The 21485-nt window shown below is 39.1% G+C and overlaps 1 long non-coding RNA gene across 1 annotated transcript in view; it reads right to left on the bottom strand.

Moving 5' to 3' along the window:
• LOC128110690 (uncharacterized) overlaps positions 1-20249 on the bottom strand; it is a 52219-nt gene extending 31970 nt beyond the window's left edge. The window contains exons 1-3 of the long non-coding RNA XR_008218280.1: positions 20064-20249; positions 19441-19979; positions 5916-6065 (exon numbers count right to left, since the gene is read on the bottom strand). This is a non-coding gene — a long non-coding RNA (uncharacterized LOC128110690). The remainder of the gene's footprint in view (positions 1-5915; positions 6066-19440; positions 19980-20063) is intronic.
• Between the last annotated feature and the right edge of the window lie 1236 nt (positions 20250-21485).

Below are 21485 nucleotides of genomic sequence, written 5' to 3'. Positions count from 1 at the left end.
TTTAGCTTTAACATAGTAAAATTATATATAACAAACAGTTATCAAGCAAGAATTACTGTTACTATATCTAGTCTATTTGTATTTGGCAAAATTGAAGAAAATATTTTATCACCTATCCTATATTTGTGAGTCTAAAGTTTCATATCTAATTTATCTGTTATTATAACCAAGGAAAATTATATCAGACAACTTCAGCTGTCTACTCCATTCTGTATTCGTGAGTGTATTTCCTCAATTTATATCTTAATAAATTCTGTTACCTATTTAATAGACTCACTGGGTTGATCTTAACAAGTGGCACTCAAAGTGGGGCACAAACCCATGACCCTGAGATTAAGAGTTTCATGCTCTACCAAATGAGCTAGCCAGGTGTGAATCCACCTTAATGGCAAGAGCAGGGAGAGGGGGCATGTGACCCTTCTCTCTTCACCTTATAAGAGGTCATATACAATGGCAGGAAGCACTGTCCTTCAGGCCCTATAGCCCAAGGTCTTGGGTGGAGCAAATACCACTACAAGCAAGTTTCAACAGATACAAGAAAATTAAAATATTTCCCTGCATCCTTTCAAACAATCATGGATTAAAGCTGAATCTCAACAACAGAAATCATAGAAAGCTCACAAGCTCAAGGAAACTGAACAACTCTCAACTAAATGAAAATGAGTCAAGACAGAAATAAAGAAAGAAGTTAAAGACTTTCTAGAATTCGACAAAAATGAATATACAACATACCCAAGTTTATGGGACAAATGAAAGTGGTTCTAAGAAACAAGTTCATGGCACTAAGCATCTACATAAAAAACAAACAAACAAACAAAGAAACAAAAACAACTAGACAAAACAAAAAAAATACCCCAGAGAGATCTCATACTACAACTTAACAGCATACCTGATTCTTCTTCTAAGAAGCAATCACACTCAAGGGGAGTAGACGGCAAGAAATAAATTGAGACTGAAATCAATAAAATAGGAAGAACTAGAACAATACAAAGAATTAATAAAACAAAGAGTTGGTTCTTTGAGAAAATCAACAAGATAGGCAAAGCCTTATCCAACCTAACTAAAAAGCTGAGAAAGAATATCCAGTTTAACAAAATCAGAAATGAAAAGAGGGACATGACAACAGATTGTAGCTAGAGTTTTCCTGCCTGGCCTACAGTCAGGACAAATCTCTCTCACCTGCCAGTCCCACAGCCGTCAGACCCAACCAAGTAAACACAGAGACTTAATATTGGTTACAAACTGTATGGCCGTGGCAGGCTTCTTGCTAACTGTTCTTACAGCTTAAATTAATCCATTTCCATTAATCTATACCTTGCCACATGGCTCGTGGCTTACTGGCATCTTCACATGCTGTTTGTCATGGTGGTGGCTGGCAGTGTGTCTCTGACTCAGCCTTCCACTTCCCAGCTTTATTCTCCTCCTTGTCCTGCCTATACTTCCTGCCTGGCCATGGGCCAATCAGTGATTTATTTACCAACCAATCAGAGCAACACATTTGCCATACAGAACATCCCACAGCAACAGATACCCAGGAAATCCAGGGAAACATAAGGACATACTTTACAAACCTGTACTTCACAAAATTGGAAAATCTAAAAGAAATGGACAGTTTTCTTGATAAATACCACTTGCCAGGTTAATCAGGATCAAATAAAGAATTTAAATAAACTTTTAACTCCTAAGAAAATAGAAGCAGAAATAGAAGCAGTCATTAAAAGTCTCCCAACCTAAAGAAGCCTGGGACCAGGCAGTTTCAGTGCAGAATTCTACCAGACTTTCAAAGAAGAGCTAACACCAATAGTCTTTTAATTATTCCACAAAACAGAAATAGAAGGAATGTTGCCAAATTCAGTTTATGAGGTCATAATCACCCTGATACCCAAACCACACAAAGATTCAACAAAGTAATAGAATTATAGACCAATTTCTCTCTTGAACATAGATGCAAAAATACTCAATAAAATAATGGCAAACAGAATCCAAGAATACATAAAAAAGATCATTCACCATGATCAAATAGGCTTCATCCCAGGGATACAGGGATGGTTCAACATACCAAAATCAGTCAATGTAATCCACAATATAAAAAAGTTGAAGGAAAAAAAAGAACACATGATCATCTCATTAGATGCAGAAAAGGCCTCTGACACAATCCAACACCCCTTCAAGATAAAATTTCTGGAGAGATTAGGGATACAGGGACATACCTAAACATAATAAAGTCAGTTTACTGAAGCCCATAGCCAATATCAATTTAAATTGAGAGGAATCAAAGCAATTCCACTAAAATCAGAAACAAGATAATATCTACTCTCTCCATATCTATTCAATGTTGTACTTGAAGTCTTAGTAAGAGCAATAAGACAACTGAAGGAGATTGAGGGGATACAAATTGGACAGGAAGAAGTCAAAGTATATTTGTAGATGATATGATAGTATACATGTGACCCTAAAAATTCCACTGGGAAACTCCTATACTTGATGAACACTTTCAACAAAGTAGCTGGATACAAGATTAACTCACAAAAATAAGTAGTCTAGCAAGTGAACTGAAAAAGAACTTAGGGAAAACAACACCCCTCACAATAGTCTCAAAGAATATAAAATATCTTGAGGTAACTCTAACCAAGCAAGAGAAAGACTTGTATGACAAGAACTTTAAGTTTTTGAAGAAAGAAACTGAAGAAGATATCAGAAAATGGAAATATCGCCTATGGTCATGGATTGGTAAGATTAACATAGTAAAAATGGCCATCGATATCAAAAGTAATCCCTGGCTTCAGTGCAATTCCCATCAAAATTTTAACACAATTCTTCACAGACCTTGCTTGAAAGGACAATTCTCAACTTTATATGGAAAAACAAAAAGCTCAGGATAGCTAAAACAACCCGAACAATAAAAGAACTGCTGGAGGTATCACCATCCCTGATTTCAAGTTATATTATAGAGCTATAGTAATAAAAATGCATGGTCTTGACATAAAAAGGGACACATTGATCAATGGAATTGAATTGGAGACCTAGACATAAATTCACACACCCCTGTACACCTGATTTTTGATAAAGAAGCCAGAAATACACAATGGAAAAAAGACAACATCTTCAACAAACATTGCTGGTCAAACTTTATGTAGAAGAATGCAAATAGATGCTGCAACAGGGGAATGTTGCCTTTGGATTATTCACTTAATTGACTGATGTGATGCAGGCTGACACTCTAAAGCTGGTGGTGCCCAGCACATAGGAGATTTCTTTCCCTGCAGAACCACAGTAGACAGAATAGCACAACTGTTGACCAGCCAAATACCGGAAATATTTTTTGCTTTTGGTTATTTCTTCTACAGGCTTCTCTTAGGAGATCAAGACAACACTTGGGACTAATGAGGAAGTCAGAGGGTGAGTACCTATCAATCAGCAGTGGAAAAAGAGAAACTTACACTCAAGGCTGGGGAAAATCCACTATTTAGTATTTCTGATCACAAGAGAAGTTGGCTGAAATGGTATACCCATGGAGAAATCTCTATTTGCATGTGTCGGGTTTTCATTCACATGAAAATATCAGGGCCTGTGTGGGACAAATAATGACTCAGAATTGTGCAGGAAAGAGGAAAGGAGCCTTTCATTTCTTGTGCCCGTTGTGGGAACAGCACTGAACTTAATTTACTGTGTGGAATGATGTTAAGCACAGCCAAAGGGACTTTATCCTAAGGACACCCTGCCATCCCAGGGGTAGGATGGAGAATTCATTAAATAATTAAAGATGCATGTTCTGCCTGGATCCCACCTAATGTCACTTTAGGCTGAATCATTCATGACCTTCAGCAGTGCTCACTGCATTGTCTTCCTAACAGTTTGTCAAACTATTAACCAATTTTGATCAGAGGAAAACCGATGTGACTTAATGAAATTGCCAGTGAAGGAGGTACTGTAATATGAGGCCCCTGCAGCCTTGGCTGTTTTCCGCTGTTCACCCGGTGAAGTGCTGCCTATATAACAATGGATCGCCACCGCAGGTGCAAAGGAGAGGACAGACTGTCACCCACGTTAACGGCTCCATTTATTTTTAACACTAGGGCAGTAATTCTCCATCACTCACAAAATTACTGACGGCCGGAAGGAGTTTCTTTCCCCAAAACGTGTTACGACCTCTGAGCATCTATCACATTAAAAATTGGAGCTGGGATGGAAAAAAAGTGCTATAAAAATGTTTACATAGCAGAGGTGAAGTTATTGCACTAACAGAAATAATATTTGTTTTCCAACAAAAATAATGGGACGAGTGACCCCCTTTAACATGTTTGCAATTTTATTTGTATGTAATTTAGAAGTGTCAGCTGGATTCTACTTTATGCTTCTGCCCTTAATCGGTTGCGATATCACCTGCCACACAGCCTCTGGAGCTTTGCACCCTACACTCACGAGAAAATGAATCTCAAAAGGAAGGCAATATCCTTGTATTGTTATGGAAGAGTCCAGACCTTACAGACCCCTGAAAGTCTTTCGGGACTCTCAGAGGCCCTAGACCACAGTTGGAAAACCTTTAAGCTAATATGATGAATGGAAGTGGTATTAGCAATCAATATAAAATTGAAAAATGCATTTGACAGTATTGACGCTGAATTCCACCCTGGTCATTGAGATCTACTTTTTAAAAACTGATACTGAACTATTGGCCTAGTGTTAGAAAACGAATACATATTTAATTTAAAGGTAATGTCAGTAAACTTTGTTTTATATGCACGAAGGTCCATGGACATTTCCATATTTTAATCTCTTTTTCAATTTTAGAACTTCTTAGCAAAACAGCTCTTATTTGCTTTCTAATGTCTTCCTGTACAAATGTTTCAGTTTTAGAAAGCAGCTACTTGCCATTTTGTTCATTGTATTTTATATACCGGTTTCTGAATTTGGCTGCCTGAAAGGTTATCTTCATAGGTAATAATATTAAGCATCGGAAACACCTATAGTTAGTAGACAATCATTAGCAGAGGATGGACTGGATAGATGGAATGTCTTAAGTCACAGCAGTGAAAGTGGCCGAGGGTCTGCAGAGTCTACACAGCTATCCAGAAGAAGATGCTAGCAACTCATTTTTGCCTCTTCATATCTTATTATACTTTACTAGTATTGTTTTCAATAAGTAGAGATTAATATTATAAATAATTTTATTGTGATTAATTTAATAGATTTTAGAAGAATCAAATACCCCCATATGGGGCACGATAGGTCACCTCATACTTTCCCCCTGAACGCAGGAACAAAATGACAGGTTCTGTACTGTTTGGCTGTTTATGCTCCAGTTTTCTGTAAGCATATTGATTGTAGTTTCCAGAACTTGAAAGGATAGAGGTGGAAAATATACTTCAGTGGTATTGAACAAGAGCTGCTGTTATCTAAAGAACACAAATGATCCAAATAGGATTGTTTCTCCTTTCCCTCGTGTTTCCTTTCTCCCCTCAACCTGATAAAACCCCCATATTTGCAGAAGGAAACACACTTAATTCTGAAAGTGTTGGGTAATGGACTGCCCATTTTGTGGATGGTCCTTCTAAACAAAGCACTATGGGTGATACAGAGAGTGACACAGTAGGCCAGCAGATAATAGGAAGCCCATGGACAGGAGGAAAGACAGGGGTCGTACAATCAGAAGATAATCTGCATTCACGTCCAGTGCAAAGGCATCCCTGTTCAGCTGTGGCACCCGGCGGCTAGACCCCATAGTTACATCTTTGCCTTTATATATGCATGATCACCTGCTGCTTTCTGTCTGTGTTTGAAATGTTATGCTAAAAAGATAATGTTTGTGAGAAGTAACTAGCTTCCAGACCCCAGGAAAGATGCCCTCTGTCTTCCTTTTCTTTAAATTGTAATTTCTTGAACTTCCTAGAAGCCCCATTACCAAGCAGCCTCACCATAGAGCCGGAAACAAGCACTGTTGAGCAGGATGGCTTGCTGAGGCTATTGTCTTGGTCCTAGAAACCTGAACGCCATCCATCCTCAAGACAGGCCGGCACTGAAGTCAGAGTCGTGGAGCCGAGCAGCTGCCTCCTGCACGGGGACCACTGTCATGACGATGGAAAAAGAAAAGATAAAATTTACATAGTTTGTGTTTGCTGCTGTAAACCTACCTGTTCCCACAGCAAGTCTTGCACATAATATCTTAAATTCTTTCATGGTCACCATGCTAATTTAATAGTAACCTAGTAAATTTGAAAAGCATATAATTTGGCTAAAATTTCCATATCCTCATTATGCTAACAAGATGGTAAAAGTAAAATTAAGGGAAAAAACGATTGCATTTTAACCATAGTTTTCTTGGAAAACACTCATTAATGGATCACTCTGAGGTTAGATCATCTTTGACTAAATTTTCATTTCTAGACTGTTTCCCACGGAACTGTGCAATGTCACACAACTCGAGTATCTTAGAATCTGTGTTGGCAATTAATTTTCTCTCCAATACTTCATTAACATGTATATGTTTATATGCTTTTGCATACATATTCATACACACATATGCATACATACATACATATTCAACAGATACTAAAGGACATGATTTAAAAACCAGGAATATAAAGGTGACTCAGTGGTAGTTGCATGGAGTCCAGTTTAATTTGCATGGATGTTTTTGCCCTGTGATTTTTGTGATTGTTTTCTATGAGATCTATAACTGCTGCTCCAGAGTGAGCCCTCCCCAACCCCCGCTCCCTTTTGTGGGATCCTCAGCCTCTTCTAGTGCACAAAGGTCATGTCAGGCCTGCAGAGGGCGGAAGGCTTTGGATAATGGGAGAGCAGGCTCATCAATTTGCTTCTATAGAGTTGAAAAGAGAACAGAGAAGCGCCTTTGAAGTTTCTCCTTTGTGGGTCTGAGTCACACACAGCTGTAGGTTCAGGCTGTTTGTCTTGAAATTAAGGGAAGGAGCTGAGCATCAAGTCTGAGACTGTTTATTTTCTCTTGCTAGTTTGTGAGAAGGTAAAAGAGGAGACAAATCTCAGCATGGTGTTTGGGCATTTTTACCTCCAAGGCAATGGCTCAGACACCCACATGCTTTAATTTAGTAGGCAATGGCACACCTTGTGTGTGAAATTGCACAAGATAATGTTTACCACCCAAAACGAAACCAGTGTCCCCTTCAAGCTCCATTCCTCCCCCTACTGGGAAAATAATTACCAAACACAAACGTGCTGGCTTCCCCTTTTCTTTCCAGCTTTCCCGTTCTTCCCCACCTCCTCTTTTCTGATCCTTGTTAAACAATGTGACTCTAGAATCTCCAGGGCAGGGACTGCCTTTATTTTCTCCCCCTTCTCTGTATAGTTTGACCAACTCATAAAGTCACAAAGGATTTTTCTCTTTCAATCACACTTAATTTCTGAGCTCAGAGGCTTCATGTCTTAAAAGCTGGGTGAGAACACACTGAAGTGAGTTTGACAGTTTCCTTTCTTCCACAGTCTAAAATGGAGCTCTTCTTTTAAGGGGAGAGTTTTACGACTCATTTTTTTTTTCACTGCTTGTTAAGGACTTTAACCATTATTATTATTTTTTATTTTAGTTGTCTATATGATGGAATGATAATGTGCAATATTGAAAAGCCCGTTTTCACGTTATCAAGTGATGTTTAAATTTGTTACCATCTTTACTGGAATCCACAAGGTAGAGTAAGTCATTTTATTATTTACCATGATTTGTTAGGAAATGACTTTAGATTGCTTGTTCTACATAGTCCAAATTAAAGACTGACTCCACGTTAAAATGTAGATTATCTTCACATACGTTAAGACATATGTCATATACAGTTCTGGAAAATGTTCTCAAATTGGTCCAATGAGACAAAGCTTGACATTCCTGTATTTCATACCTAAAATTAGTTATCTAATTATTTGCTGATTTTCCTTGAAAATGAAAAGCTAAACAAAACAAGCTTCCCAAGACAACTTTGTAAATACAAACAACAAAAAACACATTTTGAACATAATAGAATATTTTTCCAATAAATATAACACTAAAATGTATTTAATACCCCTTTCCTGTTTTAAACTAGTTTTTGAAGTACAATAAATAGTTATGTAAGAAATAAGGCACGTAAAAAAAACAAATAAACAACAACAAAAGCCAGTGAGACGAATGCAAATTGTAAATCTGGTAGAAAAAAACCAGAAGACAAATATGAAAAATTGTTATCATTTTGATGTTCCTCATTCATTTACATTTTAGTGTCAACATTTTTTTTTATGTTTGCAAGGAAAAACATCTGACCATGTCTGCCTCAGAATGCAAACAATTCAAAATTGTGCTTTCTACTACCACAGTGGTGGCCAGCGTCTTTTAGCTTAACTCCCACGGGTGTGAGTCAGGAGAGAACACGCGGGACCTCGTTTAGGCTTTCTGTACTCCTGTCCTGTAGCCACGGAGAGCTGTTTTCAGCAGTGTGCACAGGTGGGAGAGGACATAAAGGGGTTTTGTTGATTTTTTTTCCTTACTGCAGATCAAAAACAAGGAGCAGTGTTAATGCCTAAAATCCCTCACTCGGGAGTCTTAGGGGGACTGCTGTGAGTTGAGGCCAGCCTCCACTACACCGCAGGATCTTTCTTGTCTTGAAAGCAGAAACAAAAGAAGCAGATTGAAGTCACCACAGATGTGAGGTGTCCCTGTGCCACCTTAGCCTGAAGCGTCTACATCATGTTTGTCACGTTTATGAAGTCCCACTTAGGACTCGCTGACAGGGACAATGTTGTGGATGACTGGCCTGTGGCCCAAGCTTTCACCTTGCTTTTTAAAAGCTGTGGTTTACGACCACAGACTTTTCTCGCTTCCTTGAAATGGGTGCATAATACAGACATTGCAACTTTTTACTGACTTAGGCAATTGTTTTTTACTAAGAAAAAATTTGAAACGTCCCTTAAACCCAAGAAGAAACAAAACCAAAAGCACTTACTATATTGTTTTATTCTCATATGTTCCAAGATATAATTATTGTTTGAACTTTGCTGTTCATCTGCATATTATCAATTTTTCAGGAATTACCTAGTGGTTTGACAAAAATTAGGATCTTATTATTATTGCTTTGCAATATGATTTATATCTCTGTGAACTTTTCTATACTACCAGATTAAGTACTAGTCTACATGATACTTACTTATGTCATTTTTTACTTCATTTGCTTTTCATAAACACACCTAGGATAAATCTGTGTATAGACAGATGTGTGTATATCATTTCACAATTTTTTCAGTAGATTTTTGAAAAGGGAATTCTTTTATCAAAAGAAATTCACATTTTAAATATTTTCCCATAGGTGTTGCCATTCATTCTCTCTGCTTGTTTTGAGGGCTTGTAAGATGCTAGCCACCACTCTGGGGTCCTCGTGATACATCTGTGAAAAAACCCCAAGCATTTGTTTCAGGGAAAGTTCTTTCATGTGAAGGAACAGAAAAGGAGAGAGGTAAAGTACCCAGGGACCAAGGAAATCCAAGCAAAAGACACGAGTGGAAAGTGGTAGGAGGAAGGGCAGAGACATGGGTTGCAGTTCTGGCTGTTGCAGCTAGAGAGATCTGTGCTTTCCATTTTAAGATGAGGATATTTGGGTAAAACCTAAGGAAATTAACCCCCTGTGGTGAAAAGTCTGAAAGCCATAGTGACTTACACATTTAAGGTGGCTCAACACAGAATGAATGTCCATTGTCCCTGGAACAGACTGGGGATGGGCAGCTCAGGGGAGAGAAATAAGTGATGGATAAGTTGAGAGACCGGGCCTCTGGGTCCCCATGAGCATGTGGCCTCACTCTAGTCAGGTGGAATGGCACTGAGTGGGAGGGAGAGACACGGCATGTTTGCATTTACCGCTCCATGTGCTTCGTAATGACTAAGTCATCGGCCTAAGAACGTAGGTAGCGGCTCCAGTAGAGAAGTTGTACAGTGCCGTGGGAAGAAATAATACCAGTTAGGTACAGATACTGCATCCGAAAGGATAAAAATTACTCAAATCTTGAAAAAAGGACTTACTGAAAGATAAGAGTGGGAAGTAAAAGAAAAAATAAAGTGAACTCCAGCTTTCTTCTGTGTCAAGTAGCTGGGAGGAATTCAGTTACTATGAGCCAGAAAGACAATGAGGAGTAATAATGGAACTCAGTGTCACACATGACAAATTTGAAGTCTTAGAAATACTGAGTGGGTTGTTGGAGTTTGGAAAAAAATCAGGCACAGAGATATATTTAAGGAGCCATCAGAATCACATTGGTTATTATTGTATAAGAAATAACCATAGGATCCTGGTGTGTATGACAGCAACATCTTCTTTCTCATGTCTGCCAACTGACTTTGTTGGCTTGGGCAGGCTGCCCTTAGCCAGGTGGTTCTGCTTACATGAACATTCACACTGGGCCTCGTTCCTCTAGGCTATGACCTTCTCTACATGTATCACTCCTGGGACTCAGATATCTTCTTCCAGTGTTGGCAGAAGCATGAGAGGGTGAGTTTGGCTGCCCAAACACATTTCATGCCTAATACTATCTTATGAACTAAGTGAGGAAGCAGGGACTTCCTTCTAATTGTTGCAGAAAACACAATTGGACCCAGAGGAGCCTATGACTACAGATGGAAGCGAGAAAATAAGGAAGAGCCTGTAGTCTGCCATTGATGTATGGACCACGCACACGGATGTATGTGCCATAAACCTGGAGGGGATTCCACTTGACTGCACCAAGTAACTTTCTCACCAGCAGGGAGTGAGAGTTTCTGCCTCCTCTGCTTCCTCCAGCTTTTGCTACTGTTCTAAATGGACTTGCCAACATGAGGAATGGAAATAACTTTCCCTTGACTTATACTAACCCTGTCTAACTCAGATGACGATAGAAACACTTAGAGTTACTGTGCAGCTTTGCTTTGCTTCCAGTGGTCAGAAATCAAAGTTTCTCTGTAGAGATTTTGTTCTCTTTTGTGCCTTTGACCATCTTTTCCCTACTTAGTAGTTAAATATAGGTGAGAAAAGGTTTCAAATACTTGTAGTTTGTAACTCTAATCCCACACTTAGAGTTTGCTGTCCTTCCCTCCTTTTAATTTATCTGAAGAGGTACACCAAAGGCAACAATGGTGCTGATTATGACTTGAAGGAATTGCATTGGGACTTTCACTTGCACATATGATGTTGACAATATGATAAACTCTAATGTCGATGCAGAAAACTTATCATGCCTCTCTCCAGATGGGAAACCCTTTCATTTTCCAGTCTTTATGGTGAGAAAGTGACCTGTCTGCTCTCTGTGACTGAAGTATCACATATGCCCGGTCCCTTCATAACAAATGGCATTATGCCCTGCTTACAATGCACAATCTGTTCAAGTCTGTAGAGATTCATTGCGTGTGGGCTGTATAAATCCTCAGTGAGTTGAAAGCCTCCCTGAGATTTCTGAGGTACGATAAAAATACATATGCTGAGTGGTTGAGGTACTTATCTTAGGAAAGGGATGCAAATACGAGGATCACACACTGTCTCTAGGCCCATTGCACGTGGCTTCAGTTATCATCTTAGAAACAAGCATGTTCTGTGGGGGTAGGGAGGCACTATGGTAAAGCTTCACATAGGAAAGAAAGATTTCATTTTCAGTAATCGCACACATGACGAGGAGGAGCACAGTACTGTAGGCTTCCAGTGTAGAAATAGAGCTCCACTAAGAAATAAAAGCACTGTGAGTTCTGTTGCTTGAGAAAAATATTTCTCTGTTCATTCACAGTAGGTTTGTTCTCTCCAAACAAGACACTTTGCATGACTTCAGATTTGATCCAGAGAAATATGTATACTGAACTCTAATTAATGAAAGCATCATGTGGAGTTCTGCATCCAGGATGTTGGAGATTTATGATGTCACCGCTTCATGTGCCTGACTAGACTGTCAAACAGATTTAATCAACACACACTTGCTGCAAATGATTATTTTGTTATCTTTTTATATTTAGAAGCATAGGTTTTCCTTCTTTTAATGAATGGCTAATATGTTTGGTGCTGAAAGTGTGTTTGTAGAATAGTTAAATAGACAGTGACCCTTCATTTGTCTTGGGGAGGGAGGTCAGAAGCGGAAGTCCAACATGGTTAGGCAGAAAAGAGAAGAGATCTGGACCTATGTTAGAAGGAATTTCTGACAACAAACTTAGATTTTTTGTTTGTTTGTTTGTTTGGTGTTTTGACACAGGGTTTCTCTGTGTAGCCCTGGCTGTCCTGGAACTTGCCACGTAGACCACGCTGGCCTTGAACTTACAGAGATCCACCTGCCTCTGCCTCCTGAGTGCTGGGATTAAAGGCGTGAGCCACCACCGCCTGGCACAAAGTGAGAACTGGAAAGAATAAAACAAAAAGATGAGTGATGGGGGTAATTTAGAATATGCTAATAAAATATTTCTGTCTGGATAAAAAGTATTTGAAGGGCATAGATTTCCAGCATCATTGTGCTAGGATCTTGTCCAGGGAACCACGTGTCTGCTATCCAGCTTTTTTAATAGGGTAGCCCATGTGAAAGAGCTATGCTGTCTAAAACATGAGACATATTAAGCAGTCAGTCTGACTTTGCCGCTTTATTTTGCTGCATGTATTATGGTGGTCCATTCAGTATATTATGAGAATACATTTTCTAAGTGCATACTTTCTAGTGACTAGCTGCTCTTGGGTTTTGGGGCTGGTATATAAGGTGGCAAAATGACCGTGTGGGTTAAAGTATATTTTAATAGCCAAGGTACCCTATGGTCAAAGGTCAATATCCACATAAACATTGTAAATATTTACAATTTTTTTGAAAATTCAAGGTGACATGAAAAGTCTCTAAGTGCTACTTTATATCAGGATTATTCAGGATGAGGAGAAAAAGATTATATTGGTAACAACCTAAGACCAGTTATAAACATAGTGGCTTGAAAAGAATATATATATATATATATATATATATATATATATATACATGTGTATATGTATAACTGTAATTATATATAAATACAGGTAAAGAAGAAGACAAGAAAGTAAGAGAGCAAGGGAATAGCTATTCATTGCTAAACTTATGCAACTATTATATTGAATACTAGGGATAGGCTGAACAAAAAAATTAAAAAGCATCCTCTACTATGATGGCATGCTATACACACACCCGTGTTTAGCATCTTTTTGCTAAAATCTCTAAAATTAACAAATACTTAAAATTCTGATTGTATGCAAAGGTATATTTGTAAATAATATATTAGCCATAATCTAAAAATGCATGGTTTGGTGATATTTTAGAGCTATATCTTTAGTAATATCTCTCTATTCCCTCTCTGGATGAGAATGGGGTTTTTGATGTGGGTGTTGAAGCAGTTAATTCATCTTCACCGGCTCCATTGACAGAGACACCCACTTGCCTTGAATAAATGTGGGGATTAAGCTTTACGACTAACATTGCACCCTGCCAATGGGTGGTATCTCAAACAAGATTTCATTATCCGAGTGTTAAATGAACTTTGTTATTTTTCTCTATTTGTTTCTGTGAGAGGATGGGGTAAAAAGTTCTCACAGCTGCCAGACAAAGAAGGACTCTATTTAAAGAGTGCTTGGAAGCACAAACGTTGATTATCTGAATGAAAGAATTTAATTAAGTTTCCTAAAGAACTGGGTACTAGTGACATCAGTGACTGGCAAAGTGAGACCAGGAAATACAGTATTTACCATTATGATATTTTTCACTTAATGATCTCAATACTAAATCTTGGCTGGGGTCCTGGAATTTGCACAATGGCTTGGCAACAAATTAGTTGTTTTGCAATTGCAGATGTGGAGCTTTGGGGTGTGAAAAATCTCTTGCCAAGATGATTTTGGGAAAAGAACCAAAGCAATCATTTTATTTCTTCATTGTGTGCATATCCTTGTTCATGAATATGGTTGAGATCCTCCCCAACAAATGGTCACAAACAGTATTCAATTAAATTCCCAAATGACTTCTTTAACATGAAAGATACAAAAGAAAAAAAAATCAACCAGTCTCCATAATAGCCCACAAAAAATATTTCGAAATATGTACAAAATTCCTTCAAATTGTTTATAGCTCCATGAAGCTTATTTTAAACAATTCTTTTTTTTTTTTTTAAAGGATTTATTTATTTATTATGGATACAGTGTTCTGTCTGCATGTACGCCTGTAGACCAGAAGAGGGCACCAGATCTTATTACAGATGGTTGTGAGCCACCATGTGGTTGCTGGGAATTGAACTCAGGACCTCTGGAAGAGCAAGCAGTGCTCTTAACCTCTGAGCCATCTCTCCAGCCCCTTAAACAATTCTTAATAATTACTATTTAGTGATTACATTTGAGTGATTATATTTACTGAAGCTATTAAGTTTCACTAAAACTGAAATTTTTATGGTGTCAAATAATAATTGCAGGTGTAGGCCATTTTCACCATAATAAGGATCACAAAGACAAAGATATGGCTCTATTTGGGTAACTATGCAAGCGGCCATGCATGGAGTAATTTCCTTTTTAAAAAGTATATACCTTGAACGCATCAATTATTGCCAAGAATTGTACAGTTATTTTTGTGTGAGTTTAATGTGAGTGAAATTATCTTATATACTATTGCCATTAGCTATTCAAGTGGTTGGCAGAAGATTCCAGGTGTTATTAATTCTAAAACTGGCTTGGCAGATTACACTAGTCTGCCCAGCAAATAAAATAACCCCTGAAGTTAAATTTCCTAAAGCAATACAAGTATCTGTATATATTGGTAGCTAGAACAAAATGCAATACATAATATGGGTGGAATCAAATTATGTGTTACTCTAGGATAATGGAATATTTAATAGTAGAATGATACTCTAATAAATAGAATAAATGAAGTAATATAATTAAAGCATTGTATGTATTTCCAAAACAAAATGAACTTTTTGGGGGCTTGAGGATGGGGAGGGGTTAATAGATCTATGTGATCTGATCTCTTCAGGGCAGGTTTTCATGGATTCCCTGTTGTTAAAAACCAAAATAAACATTTTTACAAATGCTACCTTCAGGGGCTGGAAAGATGGCTCAGTGGTTAAGAGTACTAGCTGCTCTTCTGGAGGACCTGGGTTTGGTTCCCACACCCATGCGACAGCTCACAACCATCTATAACTCCAGTTGCAGAGGATCTAATACCCTCTTCTGACATCCAAAGTCACCAGGCATACATGTGCTGTACATATATAATTCAGGAAAAACACTCATACATATACAATTAATAAATAAAGTGATGTCCATAACTTTACATAGCATATTCCTACATTCACATGTGTGTATATTTATTAATTTGTATAATATATATGCATGGTTAAATATGTGTATTTATATATTATTTATTGTCACATATACAGATATCAATATACATGCAAATTATCTTAGATTTCCTATTTATCAAGAAAGTATACATCAAAAAGCTATGAAATGTACTAATAGATGAGTCATTGTTTGCCTATACCCAGTCACCCACTCTCAAAAGTTTCTCCATTCAACACATGGAGCCATTTGTCCAACACTATAAATTCAATAAAAGCTATCTTTCAAAATATTTCAAGGGCTAGAAAGATGGCTCAGTGAATAAAGGTGCTTGCTGCCAAGCCTAAAGACCAGAACTTGATCCCTGGGACCTACATGCATTCTCTATTGATGAATTAATCTGAGCCTTGGTGAATACTCATATTTGAATCTCATAATTGGAAATGTGCAAGAACCAGATTTTCCAAAAACATTTTGAGTATAATTTGTATGAAAGGCATCACTCCTTATGATAAAAGTTAAATAGATCCTTTAAATTTATCTAATATGTTATTAATTATGGATTTGGGATGAAAGTCCACCTCTGTCATAACAATGCTAACAATCTTGTAGCTTACTTTTTTTTTTGTTTTTTGAGACAGGGTTTCTCTGTGTAGCTTTGTGCCTTTCCTGGAACTCACTTGGTAGCCCAGGCTGGCCTTGAACTCACAGAGATCCGCCTGGCTCTGCCTCCCGAGTGCTGGGATTAAAGGCGTGCGCCACCACCGCCCGGCGTAGCTTACTTTTTATGTTGACCACTGTTCTGAATTTAAACTCAGTAATGCTGTGATATAAATATGTAAATGAAGATCATCCACTGTTGCTAAAGTTCCTTCCATAGGAAAGTAAAGTACTTCTACCCCCACTCCTAAACTGAAACCTGTGGAATTTCACCAAAGTTCACCAAGGAGAACCAGTGAGTTTACCAGACTGACTCAGAGAGGGATGGATAAGATGCTCGGGACAGGACTATACATGGTCTCACAGCAGCCACATGGGGAGGTTTGCCCCCAGCAGGGGTGAGGAATCACCATGGTTGTGTAGATGAAGCCCTCTTCCCATGTTCTTCCCCATTTATATCCTCTGACCCCTTCCCAAAAGGTAGAATTAATTGCACACAACTGGTTGGCAGAGGCGTTGGGTACTCAGGTGAGGGTCCCATGACTGTTCTCTCCCCTCGTTACCCTGAGGGAAGCACCAAGAGTCCCATCTGTGATGATTTTGCAAGCATGCCCAGCAGAACTAAGGATATGACAGTTCTCCCAGGAGGATAGACCTGTACTACATAGTCTATCTCCTTGAAGCCAAGCCAACTTCAGTTACAATGGACATTTTCTGTTTGTCCCTTGTCTCTGTTAGAAATTGTTGAAATGGTTTGAAATGTTGCTCGTACTTGATGGGCTTTTTTTCTTTTGAAAATGAGAAAAAATTCTCTCAATCTCTTTTTCTTCCTTATGTCCTGAACCCAAAACATCTTTCAGCTAATATGAACTTAATTATATACAGACAAATGGCTTTATTTATTGATTGGGAATAATATATAGCTCCACCGTGAATCTGAAATACAGCATGCTGCTAATCATTGTGGTTTTAAGGCCTTAGTTGCAGTCAGAATTTTCTGTTCACTTTGCTATGATGGCAGTGGTTCTAAAACACTTCATGTTAAACACGATGTCCCACGGCTCCGTGAAACAGCAGTGAATTGCAACGCTTCCAAACCCTAATCTCCTGAGGCCGATTTCAGCATTTCTTTGAATAATTCTTTCCTCAGTCTTTCCAATCTAGAACCACAGAACAACCTTTAATTTTTGATCCTCACAAGTACAATTTTGTCAGGAATTATCCTGGGTTAGGGGCCAGGAGAGGGAGCAAGGGAGCTATGTACTGTGGCTGCCAGGACATTCGAGGAACATTACATCTGGTTGTGTTTAATGTTTCTGTTATTGATATGGGAGAAGCACTTACATGTGCATTAAATTCATGTCAGGGGAGAGACTCTAGACTACAAAGGCATCTGGAAAAACAGCACAAGCAGAATAACAAGAAGAAAATTCTATTTTCCTTGGTCAATCATCCTCAGTCTAGTTTCTTACAGGAACATGAAGCAAAAACACTCCCCTCCTACCTTACCCCTGACCACGGAACATAGAAAACTATTAATTTCAATAAAGGAACATGATGCTGTCAATAAGCACAGATCTAATTTTCTTCTCACAGTAACACTTGGAGGAGGTCACATTGGGCTCATATTAAGAGAGAAAGTTGAAGCAAGTGATTTATTCAGGTACAGTAGATAGCGTCAGACTCTAAACTGGAACTAGAGGGTTTGAGACATCAGACTCATGTGTCGGCCACACTTTCTGGACTGCTTTGCTTCCAGAGATGTAGAATTCAGAGCAAGGAAATCTAGTTAGGTTTTCTGGCAGAAGACACAAAAAAATATTTTAGAACTGTGACCTACTTTGCTTTATAATCCTAAATAGCACTCCTCTAGACTACCAACACTTGCAAAAGCCAGAAAAAGTTGCCGTGCTCAGAGGTTTCATCAAATAAACTACAATTAGAAAAAGTCAGGCAAATGAGATGTATAACATAAAACGTAAAGAAATTTTAACATAGTGGGCTTTTCTTTTAAATTAATAACTCATATAATCATTGACTTATATCCCAAAAAATGAAGTCCAAAAGTACCTATTTATGAAGGTCAAAGTCATCAAGAAGACTAGAGCAATGACAAAGACTTAAGATCAAGGGGCAGGATCTACTGCTCAGTTTGTAAAGTGCTCACCATGTGAGCAGGAGAACCTGAGTTAAGAGCCTCAGCACCCACCCATGGTGTGGACCAGGGTAGTGGTATGCGCTTGCAGTTCCAGTGCTGGGGAGACAGAGACAGGGGGAGCCCTGGGCTGGATGAGTTCCAGGTTCAGTGAGAGATGCTGTCTCAAGAAATAAGGTTGCCAGCAACTGAGGAATACAGCCAGTGTCCACCTCTGTCTTCCACAATCATGTGCACACACATGCGCACAAACACAAAAACATGCAACACACACACACAAATACAGAAATAAATCTACCTATCTCTATTTCTGACCACATGAATGATGCATTGTAAATTATTTAAAATATTTAAAAGGTTCTGGAGACTTTCTATTCACATTTGAATAGCTGACCACCACTGAAAAGTGATTTTTCTCTGTTAAATTATAAGACATTATTCCTTCCCCACGTGCAACTCAGGGATACTAATTATAGAAAAACAATGCATTGCTGTTTGAATGATAGAAGTTAATACACATACATTGCTTTGAACTGGTATCCAGCTAAATCAGTTGACTACCATGAAAAAATGCTCATTAGTATTGTTGTTAGTATATGTGTATTCTGAAATTAATGATATTGTGGTATCCAAATTATATTTGAGAAATGGCAAATATGTTTTCCTTGATAGGATTCTTGCTGTTTTTTTATTATTCGTGTGTTTAAGATGGAGTGGGCTTACTCAGTGCTAAAGCCAACGTATTCCTAGCAAATCTCTGATACCACGAAGGAAGTCCTTGGTACTATTTATATTCTTTGGAAAATGTAAATCCCAAAGATGAGGTAACTTTCAAAGTAATCCCACTGAAGGAAATAAATGTTTATTCTCCCAAAGGTGCTCCCTTTAATGGCTATTATTTCTGAGCTATTCTTCTGGAATTTGCCAGAAGCATTCACAAATATATCCACAATGAGTCAGTAATAAAAAAAAAATCTTCATACATCAAGCAAGTACTCAATTTAGGAAAACAGGCATTTGGAGCCAAGCTTGATGAATAACGTGATTGATTAAGACTGGGTTAATTGAGGTTCTGAGTCTGACTTTGTGAGTGACTCATTAATAGTTCTGAGAACAATTCTAGCGTTTTGGGTAATGGCAGCAATTCATGTATGCCAAGTGCTTTCGCCAGGGACTTTTAATATTGACTCTCACAGATTCCTGTGGTGATTTCATGGTCTAGGTACACTTTTATTTTAACATTTTTTGCATTGAGGACTTTTGAATTATTAATGGAAAAAAAGCAGTGTCCACCAATTTAAACATTTTATTTATTTATGCTTGCTACGTTTATAATCTTCGATCACAGATATTTAGACATACCGGAAAGGGGCGATAGCTGCATAATCCTGTATCTACATGGATGCCTCCTGGTTAGGACAGCCTTTTAGCCACACGGTTGAAGCTGCCTCTCCACAGGCACCACGCTGATAGGGAATGGCGACTCCAATGTTGCTGAGCCGCCTTGAGAGGTGAGAACTGTGGTCCCAGGACTGGGAGGTTCTGAGCTGAGCCGCCTTGAGAGGTGAGAACTGTGGTCCCGAGACTGGGAGGTTCTGAGCTGAGCCGCCTTGAGAGGTGAGAACTGTGGTCCCGAGACTGGGAGGTTCTGAGCTGAGCCGCCTTGAGAGGTGAGAACTGTGGTCCCGAGACTGGGAGGTTCCGGAGGATTCACAGCTGCTGCAGGTCTCTTTGGATTGGTCTCCTCTTAGCTGTGCGGGCTGTCACCTGCCTCCTTCATGCTTCACTCGAACGCTTTCATCCTCCAGACAATGGCGGCAGACATCCTTCTTCATGCAGGATCCCGTGGAAAGTGGGTTCATCTTTAATTCTTAAAGCTGTAACTTCAGCTAAGCAGTAAGCTGAAAAATGAAACGTGGTTTAAAAATAGCTCCAACCATTAAGACGTAGTCATGAACATATCAAACGCTGTCTTATTTTATTACCTTATTTCCATTGCACCACTCTGTCTTCTGTGACTAGATTTGTAATTACCCTTCCAGTGACCTTCTTCATTGTGGCTCCAATAACAGTGACTTTTCTCATGGGAATTGGGTAGAAGACATCAGATCATGCTCCAAAGCTGTTCATTTCCAGATGGCTGAAGCGAAGTCCTTTTGCCACTTGCTGAGGAGCGGTTGGGACTGCCTCTGTTGTCTGCAGACTCTTAGGTGATTGGAAATGAGCCTTCTCTGTGGCCCTTAAAGCCAGAGCAAGCCTTTCTGGGATGCACCATAGTAGGGTTTTCTTCTCCAGTAGGATCAAAATCTCCTTCTAAAGTGACATCTCCACAGCCAGACTGAAGCCCACTCTCTTTACTTAAAAATATGTTTATTTCCACATAAAAAGATGATCTCAGTGCCCAACAGACGATTTAGAACTAATCTGTCCATTATTTACATATATTGCATCAGCTGGTATTTGTCTTGACAAGATACAAAGAACTTGGCTTCAAATAGCTTTCTTTTTTGCTTTTTTTGTTTTTCTTTTAATTATTAAGAAATTTTTTATTCATTTTACCTACCAACCACAGATTCCCCTCTCTTCCCTCCTTCTGCCCTCCACCCTTCCCCCCAACCCCTCCCCTATTCCCTCCTCCTACAAGGTAAGGCCTCCCATGTGGAGTCAGCAGAGCCTGGTATATTCAGTTGAGGCAGGACCAAGCCCCCCTCCCTGCATCAAGACTGTGCAAGTTGTCCCTCCATAGGTAGTGGGCTCCAAAAAGCCAGCTTATGCACCAGGGATAGATCCTGATCCTACCGCTAGGGGGGCCCTTAAGCAGATCAAGCTACACAACTGTCTTGCTTATGTAGAGGGCCTAGTCCAGTCCTATGGAGGCTCCATAGGTGTTAGTCTAAAGTTCATGGGTTCCCATTAGTTTGGTTTGGTTGTCCCTGTAGGTTTCCCCATCGTGGTCTTGATGCCCTTGCTCATAGAATCCCTCTTCTCTCTCTTCTACTGGACTCCTGGAGCTTGGCCTGGTGCTTGGCTGTGGATCTTTGCATCTGCTTCCACCAGTCACTGGAGAAAGGCTCTATGATGACAGTTAGGGTATTCACCCATCTGATTAATGGAGTAAGCCAGTTTAGGCATCCTCTCCACTATGGCTGGTAGTCTAAACTGGTGTTATCCTTATGGATTCCTGGGAACTTCCTTAGCACCTGGGTTCTCCCTATCCCCATGATGTCTCCTTTTATCATAGTATTTCATTCATTGCTCTCCCACTCTGTCTTGTTCCAGCTCAACCATTCCATTCCTTATGTTCTCATCCCCCATCCCCTACCCTCCATTGACCCACCCCCATCCCCAGTTTATTCATTGGGATCTCATCTATTTCCCCTTCCTGGGGTGATCCATGCATCCCTCTT

The sequence above is a fragment of the Peromyscus californicus genome, unplaced genomic scaffold (assembly GCF_007827085.1).
Source record: "Peromyscus californicus insignis strain IS unplaced genomic scaffold, ASM782708v3 Scaffold_15__1_contigs__length_86483966, whole genome shotgun sequence".
In the NCBI taxonomy this organism is placed as follows: domain Eukaryota; kingdom Metazoa; phylum Chordata; class Mammalia; order Rodentia; family Cricetidae; genus Peromyscus; species Peromyscus californicus.
Note: the sequence above shows the minus strand (reverse complement) of the source record. Positions and strands in the feature narration are given on the sequence as shown.